The sequence below is a fragment of the Sinocyclocheilus anshuiensis genome, unplaced genomic scaffold (assembly GCF_001515605.1).
Source record: "Sinocyclocheilus anshuiensis isolate Anshui unplaced genomic scaffold, SAMN03320099.WGS_v1.1 scaffold2374, whole genome shotgun sequence".
Classification (NCBI taxonomy): domain Eukaryota; kingdom Metazoa; phylum Chordata; class Actinopteri; order Cypriniformes; family Cyprinidae; genus Sinocyclocheilus; species Sinocyclocheilus anshuiensis.
The window spans coordinates 7,040-15,735 of NW_015558713.1; positions in this window are offsets into that span (position 1 = coordinate 7,040).

An 8,696-nucleotide genomic window follows, 5' to 3' on the forward strand; every position below is an offset into this window, starting at 1 on the left:
GTGACGTGCCATAGACCTTGGATCAGTTTTGTATTCATTTCAGGTTCAAAGATGTACGTTGTATTTGTAGTAAAAGCATGGCAACCGCAACACTTACAACAGTAATTGTAGTTTTACTGTGAAATTTGAAGTTAAAAGGCAGTAAACAGGACATTTACCATGTTTTTACCAAAGTAACTGTAGTTTTACTGTGAAATGTATAGTAATAGCATAATCACCAAACGTACTATGGTTGTACCACTGTAATGGTAGTTTTGATGTGCTTTTATGACAGATATCACAGTAATCACAACATTTACTATACCATCCCAGCAAGCAATTTTGCGTTTAAAAGACGTCTATTAGCCATCTAAACACAGCCCAGACGTCTAGGCTAAAACAAGGCTAAATTTGGGCTGTCAGTGAAAATTTAATAGATGTCTAATCATAGTCCAAGAATAGACTAGTCATCAATTAGACCGCTATTAAACGACTACATATATACGTCTAATAGACGGTGTAGTAGCAATACATTTTCTTCTTGTTCTCTCGGGCAAAGAATTGACTCGGGTTTTCGTTCAAATTTCAATCGTTTACTGGATGTTAAACAGAATATAAATAAACAGAAACAAAATAAACACCGTTCAAAAAACTTGTGGCCATTACCCGGTACATTCGCAAGCACAGAATCATCCGCCATTCTACTTGATTAGAAAGCAGATCTTCACGCACACCATCGCAGTTAAATTAAGCTGCTGCAATTATTTGTAGTCTTCTAAATATTCACAAACTCCACTTGTGAAAAGACTTCCATCACAGTACCTTTAGTCCTTTTGTACCGTCCTTCTAATGTTCGCTGAGATTCGCGAAACGCCCTTCAATGAATCCAAGCAGCGTTTGTCGCGAGCCGCCCTCAACTTTCTTCATGAGCAGTTTTTTTACTTTTGTGAATTTGCTTGAGGAAGCCAGTATTTCTGTCTAAGCTTTGCCAGGACATGGTTTCGTCCCAAGTGACCAATGTCTCGGTGGATGTGTTCCAGAATTAGGGAGCATATATGGAAGTCTTTATGCAAGATGATGGGATGCTTTGATTCTTCAGGCATCGCCGATCTGCTCAATCTACCTTCAACTCTTAACACGCCATCCTCAAGGTAAGGATCTAATCGGTATATGTAGCTGTCTTTCTTGACATGCACCTTTCCTTGTTGCAGCATTTTTATTTCTTCCTGAAACTTCTGTTTCTGGCTATAACGAATTAGATCCAGCTCAGCATTTACTATATCCTCCATGGTAGGTGTTCTTTTCTTCAAACCTCTTTTGTAGGTATTCATTTCTTTTTGTACTAGAATGTTTTGTATATTGAGATCTCTTTCTGTGTGACTGATCCTCATCTGTATCTCCTTCCTCTTGCGACTTAAATCCAGCAGGATTTCTTTGAGATGTGTTAGCCGTACTACGGCCTTCTTTAGGCGATGCCAGCTTGAATAATAATGAACAAGACGTTCTAGACCTTCCTTACTGTTCTGAGTGCATATTACGTTAACAGTGGAAACCTTTTTAAGCTCGCTGTCATCATCTGCAAATGACATTGAATGTTCTGATCGAACTGGCCACTCACATTGTGGCTTCAGCAGGAAACTAGGTCCTTTGATCCAGTTTTTGCTTCTGATCAAGTTGTCCGCGTTTAGGCCTCTCGAAGCTTGGTCCGCAGGATTATCTGCAGAGCTCACATATCTCCATTGAGAAGGTTTGGAAGCTTCTCTAATTAATGAGACTCGGTTTGCAACAAACGTCTTGAATCTTGTGGAGTCGTTCTCAATATATCTCAGTACTGTGGTGCTATCAGTCCAAAAATTACTCCTCAAGATCGATTTGAAGCTCCTGTCTCAGCATCCGATCCACTTTGACTGCGATGGTGGCTGCTGTCAATTCCATTCTTGGAATAGTAACCTGCTTGAATGGTGCCACTCTGGACTTTCCCATCATGAACATGCAGCTCCTTTGATCGTGATCATTTGTCAACAAGAGGTATGTGACAGTCCCGTATCCGTTCTCGCTAGCATCTGCAAAGTGATGCATTTGAAAGTTCTTGACATGCCCGAACCCTGTAGGTTTGATACATCTACTCACACTGAAGTTTGCAAGCTTATGCAAATCTTCCAGCCAGGACAGCCACCTCTCAGCTTTTTCTCTACAATATCCTCATCCCATGCTATTTTCTCTCTACACAGGTCCCTCAGAATGAGCTTTGCCGGTAGCACAAATGGTGCTAGGAACCCAAGAGGATCGTAAACTGAGCCAACAACTGACAATATACCTCTTCTGGTAAGTGGTTTGTTTTGCACTTCAATCCTGAAATTAAACGTGTCATTCTCTGTACACCATAGAATTCCCAGTGCTCTTTCCATGGGAAGCAACCCGCTGTCCAAATCCAAGTCTTTCACGTCAGTGGCTCGTTCCTCTTCAGGGATGGATGAAAGTACAGTTCTGCTATTACTAGTCCATTTTGTCAAATGGAACCCACCTCAGTTACAAAGCGCTCTGATGTCTCTTGCAAGAATGACTGCTTGTTCTTCAGTTGCCACTGATTTAAGGCAATCATCAACGTAAAAATTCTTCAAGAGGGTTTGAGCAGCTTCTGGAGTAGTGTCGTTGATTCCATCTTTTGCTGTTCTTTGAAGAGCGGAACAAGAACAACTCGGTGAAGAAGTTGCACCAAACAGGTTTACACGCATCCTGTACTCCTCTTCATCTTGATCCAGGTTGCCGTCCGGCCACCAGAGGAACCTCAGGAAGTCTGCATCCTCAATGGGTACTCGAACCTGATAAAACACTGATTCGATATCAGCCATCATTGCGATCGGCTCTTCACGGAATCTGGACAACACCCCGTTAAGCGTGTTGGTGAGGTTAGGCCCTTGAAGTAACTGACCATTTAAAGAAAATCCTTGGTAAGATGCATTACAGTCGAAGACAACGCAGATTTTCTTCTTCTTCTGATGATAAACCCTGTGGTGAGGAATGTACCACACCCTTCCATCACCACGGTGCAAATTCTCGTCAGGTACTTTCTCAGCATACCCTTTCTCAATGATGTTGTTCATAAATCTGGTGTAGTCCTCATGGAATCCAGAATTCCTTTTGAGTCTTTTCTGAAGACTCTTGAGACGCTGTTCCGCTACATCCCGGTTGTTCGGCATCTTGAACTTGTCATCTTTCAAAGGCAATCTCATGCAGTAGTGACCATCCAGGAGCTGAGTAGACTTGTTCACAGACATCATGAACTGTCGGTCTTCTTGAGACATTTCAGAATTATCATCATAACGACGTTCAGGAAAATCAAGATCAAACTGCTTCACCAGCAAATCTTCAATCTTCTCCACTAGGGCTGTGCGATTTGGGGGAAAATATCAAATTGCGATTTTTTTGACAGATATTGCGATTTGATTTGCGATTTTAAATTTGCAAAGTCAAGCTTCAGCTCAATATTGTCAATAATGTGCAGCACAGTATGAGTATCATTACCCTGCTGAAAAAAAAACAATAGAAACTATCACATAAATTCTTATAGTTTCCATTAAACCATTACAAAATTCCTTTTTGTTTTGGGCATTATTCCAATAGGAATTACTGTTGTTCTATTGGTTGCCATCTGCCAGATTACATCCCACCAATAGAATCCATCAAATAGACACCACTATAGTTTACATTAAAACCAAACAAATTCCCATTATAACCCTGAAATCCATTAAATTTGTTATTGTGTTTTGGGAGGGGTTCTATTGTTTTTTTTCTTCAGCAGGCAAGATTACCGCACTATTTCATCTCTTTCTGATCTGAAGCGGGCAGAATGCGTAGCTAACAAGCTGTAGCTTCGCGTCAGGTGGTTCTTGCCTTCAGGTCGTGCATTAAAATCATTCAATGTACAGCAAGCCGTGCATTATCCCTTATGTATTCGCTCTTTAGCAGCAGTTTTTTTACAGCAATATTTAAATGACACCCTGGTCATTCTTGGTGTACCCAAAATGGTCCCACACTATGGACAAGCATTTCTCTGGTGGAAATAAAGCTTCGCTGTTTGGTCCCTCTGTCACAGTTAATCTAATGCATGTAATAGCCTCCGTGCCTCTGATAAGCACGTCATTTTAAGCTGGTGCACCGCTAGTGTAACTTTTTTCGTTTTGCGCAAGCTGCAACAGTTCCGTTCCGTGTAACAGAAACACTCGGTTTAGCGGAACCTTTACGATTAATTAACCGTGACGTTTTAAAGCGCGGTTTAATTGCGAAACCGGTTAATCGCTGCATCCCTACTGCACGCTAATAAATGCTGATCTTTTCTTGTACAGTAAATTAGTCTAATTCTATTATTCACACCATATGACTAAGCACCACATGTAGACAAGAAAATGCAGCGACATCAAATCTGAAGAGACTTACATTTGAAATGGGTTCAGAGAGGAGCAGAGGAGGAGGATTTAGTGTAGGAGACATCATGACTTCAGGCATTTTCAACTAAACTGACAGCTGCTTCTGTATCGACTCTTCTAAGACCAAGTCAGATGGCTAAAAGGCTGAAGTTGTAGCTTGTAGCCAAAACCCAGCCTTGGTTTTATCAGCCGCCAGACAGATCTTGAATACCAGTAAGCTCAAACAGAGGCGGCAGTCGAGTTCATGACACCGACATATCACCAATCACTAATTTCTAATGCACTATGCACCAGCTGTCACACATGCTAAATTACAGAGGTCAGAGCTGACAGCTGGACACACATGAATGAGAAGTCTTGGTCTTATGTAACATCACTTACAGCACTGAATGATGCTGGATGGGAGGAAAGTCCTCTCTGACATTAACAAAGCTCTCAACAGTCAGTGTTTAGCAGTTAGTTGCCAAGGTGTTCTAAGCTATGCAACCAAGACCATTTGTTTAGTCTAAACTCCACTTTACAAATGATTTTGCATTGCATTTTGGGCTGATAACTGTCTCAAAGAGCAAAGCTGATTTAAACCTGACTTGTAATTAAAAAAAGAAGAATATAAGAGATAAATTAGTCAGATGTCATTATTATTGTGATAATATTCTGCTTAACACAAAGTTAGCCTATACAAAAACAAAAATATGACTTCCAAAACTTATATATAGTGTAGTGTGTATATAGTGTACAGCCCTATTCTCCACAGATATACGATTCACTGTATAGCTCTGTATACCAGATTTTCTTGTCTTGATGCTCTCTTCTTTCGGTCAATTGACTATCCAGCCAAGAACTGTCTTCACTGCATAAGGCCCATTACTTCTGCTGTTTGCCACCTTCCATGGTTCCATGGCCTTATGAGCGTTCACTCCAATAAGTAGCCCTACTGCAGCCTCGATATGTGGAAGACGAACTTCATGCAGGTAAGGCCATTTCTCAATATCCTCCTGTTTAGGAATGTTCCCTTCCTTTACAGGCAATTGTCGCTGAGTCAAGACTTTGGGTAGTTCGATATAAGTATTCTCTTCTACACCACACACTTCTAATGGCGCTTTTCCACTGCATGGTACGGCACGGTACGGCTCGGTATGGTTCACTTTTGGGGGGTTTTCCACTGGGTACAGTACCTGGTACTTTTTTTAGTACCACTTCGGTTGAGGTTCCAAGTGAACCGTACCATTACCAAAACGTGACGTGTAAACTCTGCTGATCACGGATTTGCCGGAGAGAATCGTAACTACCTGCGTCACTGAACTTGCGAAACAAACACAACAGAACCGCTAGATTTAAATCAGCACAGCCAGCGAAGGACCGAACGCAACTGTTTTGAACAAGCGCACCTTTTTTAGCAACCAAAAAGTGGCTGTTTCGTTGTCTGTTGAGGAAGTACGGACATTCCTCTCGTTGATTGATAGCAGAGGAGCAGATCCAGCGAGAGCTTGATGGGGCGATGCAGAATGAAAACGTTTTTCAGAAGTCGCAGCAATAGAGGCGGCGCAACTATAACGACATGTGAATAATCCCGCCCACTCTAAAGCGGTACTGAACTGCAGTGGAAACGCAAACCGAGCCGTGCCGTGCCGTATTGTACTGAGCCGTGCCGTGCCGAGTCGTACCACGCAGTGGAAAAGCGCCATAAATCAGACAGCAAGTATCCTCGCACCTTTCTTTGTTGACCAATAGTACAAAGTAGAAAATCAGTCCTCTTGCCCTGCATGTTCAGTTGATGCATGAGATCTTCTGTGCAAAAGGTGGTTGTGCTTCCTGGGTCTAGGAAAGCGTAAGTCTCTACTGATTTTTCACTCTTCTTTGATTTCACCTTTACAGGTATAATGGAGAGGCTGCACTCACCATCCCCAGCCCCAGTATATCCACAAGTTTCCTGACCCAGTGAAAGAAGAGCATTTGAAACTGCCAAATGTCGTGGTCATCAGACTTTTGATCTCGGTTATCTTCATGTTTGACTATATGTAGGACACCTGGATGTTTTTGTGAGCAATCTGGACATTATATTTTCTTCTTACAATCTTTACTCATGTGTCCTTGTGTTAGACAGCCAAAGCACAGACCTTTACTTTTAAGAAACTGAATTCTGTCCTTGTATTCCTGCTCCTTGAGCTTAATACAGGAATCCAGTGTGTGTTCCTTGTTACAGAACAAACAAGCCTTTTGGACTGCAGAATCTGATTTCTCTGTGTTCTGTTTCCTTTATAGTGAGTATTCTGCTTTGTCCTCGCCAGCAAACATTTGTGAAACATTTGTGGCAAAGATACTACCTTTGAAACCACTCTTCTTCGAGTTCTTCCCCTCTGGCAAACTGGACTTTCCCTTTCTCTCTACTTTAACATCCTGGATATCTCCAAAGAGCGGGTCATTTCAAAATTTGAGCATTTAAGTCAATAAAGTTGACCAAATCTTCAAATGTGGCTCTTCTTCCATTTCGTTGCTGGATATCAAAGGCTGTGTTTCTCCAACGTTCTCTGGATATGAAAGGAAGTTTTGAAATGACTGTTCTCATGTTTGTTGGATTGTTCATCTCATTCTTGAATTCAACATCAGCCATGGTATTTCTACATCCAATAAGGAATAAGAAGCAGGTCTTCATTCCCTTACTGTCCTCTGCTTTGATTTGTGGCCATTTTAGAGCTTTCTCAAGGTAAGTTGTAGCTATCTTCAGCTCATTGCCATAATGCTGCTGAAGGAGACGTTTAGCTTCTTTATATCCCTTAGCAGGACTCATGTTCATTTGTGAACTGTTCAAGATAGTATAACCGGTCTTGTGGATTATTAGTCTTGTTCTCAATCGCGTGCTCGAATGCCCTTATGAAAGAAATATAGGCAAGAGGATCTCCAGAGAATATTGGTACATCTCTTTGAGGTAAATGGGATAAGCTCTGCTTCTTTACAAACAATTCTGTTATCTCATTTTGGAGTTGCATCACTTTGAACAGATATCTGTCATCATCAGTTGACTGTTGAGTGTTACCATGATCTGTGGTTTGTTGAGATGGTCTCTGGATAGAGCTGCAATCCTGGGTGCTTGACATAGGCTCAGACTTTATACACGGGTTAGATACTGGCTGAACTTGACGTTCCTTTCGGCATCTGAATGAATCAACAGATTGTGACCCAGTCTGTGACCTGTAATAATCATTCATGCCATCTTGACCTTCATACTCCTTTAACACTTTGAATTCAGCATTTGATACAGCAATTTCTGAATCCAGTTCAAGCTGTTCTCTTTTGGCCTTCAATCTCAACTCTTGAGCCTCTAATTATTGCCTCTTTCTTAAAGCAGATACCCGGGCTAGAAGTGCTGCACGCTTAGCCTCTGTCTTGACACAAGCAGAATTGGTTGAAGATGCCACAGAACTACTTGTCACAGATCCACTTTTCCTTCTATCACGAGGAGCCATAACTTCTGACACACTATCACTTGGTTTAACACCATCGTCATCTTCATCTTGAGGTTCAAGCTTATCAGACTCGCTTCCTTTATTTGTGGTTGAAATCCATTTTTTCACATCAAACGTAAACTGACGAAAATGTTCAATCTTGGGTTGAAACCAGTTAATCTGATCTTTTTCCCCATCTTCATCAGACAACATGAGTAACATTTCAGCATTCAACTCTTCAAACTGACATAAAATCTGTCAAAAGATATTCAGTTCCTTTTCAACAGTTTCACATCTTCTCTGTCTTGCATTAATCTGTCAATTTCCTTCGGTTTGCGTGTTAACTGTGCCAGTTTCCCTTGTCTTTCATTCGTAAATCGATTCATTTTCTCTTCAGCTGCCTTTGCAGTAGACTTTGGCGCCCTCTTGTGGCCATTACCCGGTACATTCGCAAGCACAGAATCATCCGCCATTCTACTTAATTAGAAAGCAGATCTTCACGCACACCATCGCAGTTAAATTAAGCTGCTGCAATTATTTGTAGTCTTCTAAATATTCACAAACTCCACTTGTGAAAAGACTTCCATCACAGTACCTTTAGTCCTTTTGTACCGTCCTTCTAATGTTCGCTGAGATTCGCGAAACGTCCTTCAATGAATCCAAGCAGCGTTTGTCGCGAGCCGCCCTCAACTTTCTTCATGAGCAGTTTTTTTACTTTTGTACTATCAATACATTTTCTTCTTGTTCTCTCGGGCAAACAATTGACTCGGGTTTTCGTTCAAACTTCAATCGTTTACTGGATGTTCTTGCTCAATAAACAGAAACAAAATAAACTCCGTTCAAAAAA